This window comes from Trypanosoma theileri, assembly GCF_002087225.1.
Source record: "Trypanosoma theileri isolate Edinburgh chromosome Unknown TM35_Tth_16_V1, whole genome shotgun sequence".
Classification (NCBI taxonomy): Eukaryota; Euglenozoa; class Kinetoplastea; order Trypanosomatida; family Trypanosomatidae; genus Trypanosoma; species Trypanosoma theileri.
This window is the reverse complement of record NW_021639858.1, coordinates 523974-525779: the sequence shown is the minus strand read 5'-3', so window position 1 is coordinate 525779 and position 1806 is coordinate 523974.

Below are 1806 nucleotides of genomic sequence, written 5' to 3'. Positions count from 1 at the left end.
TGGTAATGATTTTATTATAATGAGAATACAGACACATCTTGTGTATGAATACCGAGTAAGATATTGGAGTGTGTGTAGAGACGTTTATTTAATATTGTTTTGATACCATTTGTTTTCCACTTCTTCTAAATTCAAGGTGTTGTTTCAATATCTGTGTAACTCTGGGTGTGTTTTATTGTGTGAGTGGTTTACTGTTGTGTTCTCCTCATTGGGTTGTTGTTTGATTGCTGTTGTGATGTGTACTCTCTCTCTCTTTCTGTGTTGCTGTTGTTTGTCAATATGTTAAATATGCGTATACGTTTCCCCCTTTCCTCTTTTTCCTTGTTACCATAGATCCAAGCAACTCACAGTGACAATCATGACAACGATGTTCGTCCAACTGCGCCGTGTGGTGTACCTATTGGTACTTCTACAGTTCTGTGTGTGTGTGGCCCGTGCAGATGGTGCCGAAAAAACGAAGGCAGTAAATTTTTTAACAAAGTGGGCGGATGAGTCAGAGAAGCAACTTGCGGAGGGAAAGAGCTATCAAGAGGTGTGGAATACCACAGTGCGGTTTTGCTTTGAGAGAGCTGATAAAGCCAAGAAGGTTGCCGAGGAAACGAAGGAACTCGTTGATGGTATTGACGCCGAAGTAAAAAATCGTAATGGCAGCAGTCTTCCTGTGACCCCAGAACTTGCTAAATTCGTGAAGAACATTTCGGAAGAGGTACGAAAGAATATGCGTGTGTTTGAGGAGGCAATGGATACAGTCGAGAAGGCAAGGAAATTAGTTACATGGAGTTCAGGTGCGATGCAGAATATGCAAGACAAGTTGGAGACTCAAAACAATAGCAGGGTGTATTATACAGGAGTGCTAAAGGGAATACCTGAAGATAATAGAACGGAGGAACAAGAGCTCCTTATTGAAAGGAGCGAGAGAATATACAAAGAGATGGATGAGGTTTATCAGCGTCTCCAAGTGATCAGCAAACAAAGTGTCGCCTGCTCGAGGGAAACAAATCAGCGTGTGATGGATACAAAGAACAAGATGCTCGAGGCGGTGAAACTGTTCGAAAGGGTGAAAAAAATTTTTGATTTGAAGAGTGATAAGCTCGATGAGAAGGTGAACACGTACGACGAGGCTGTTCGGGAATCACTGAAAGATGATTTACCCGAGGGTGTTACTCATGAGAAAGTGAAAGAAGAGGATGAGAAGGTTATTGTTGGCCGAGCGTCTAATAGTACGATTGGCGGGGCGGCTCCTCTGGCAACCAAGAACAGAACGGTTGAAACAACCGACCTTAAAGAGAAATTGGACGCGGAAAAGAAAAAGGAAGAGGAACGTTTGAAGCAGAAAAAGGAGGAGGAGGAACAGGAACTGAAGAGGCGCATTGAAGAAAGGAAGCGGGCTGAAGAGGAGAGGAAAAGAAAAGAGGAGGAAAAAGCCAAAAGGGATGCAGCAGAAAAAGCCGGGGATGAAAAGGCGAAGCAGGCGGCACAAAAGGCTAAGGAAGAAGCAGAAAAGGCCAAGCAAAAGAAGAAAGATGGCGGCAGCAGTCCTGCATTGGTGCACAGTTCCTTGATTCTTCTTGTGCTCTCTGTATTGGGTTGCACTCTCGTGTGCTGATTGGTGTTCCCGTGACACGGTTGCACAGTTAATTTCTGTTTGACTGGATAAGGATGCATTGTAAGAGCACTGTTTTTATTTATTTTGATTTCATTACATTTTTTTTCCTTTTGTGTGTGTTTCATTATAATTTCATTGCACGTTATGTGCAGCTGTGTGTTTTTCTTTTTTGTTTCCTATACAACTTGTGTGTTCATTTG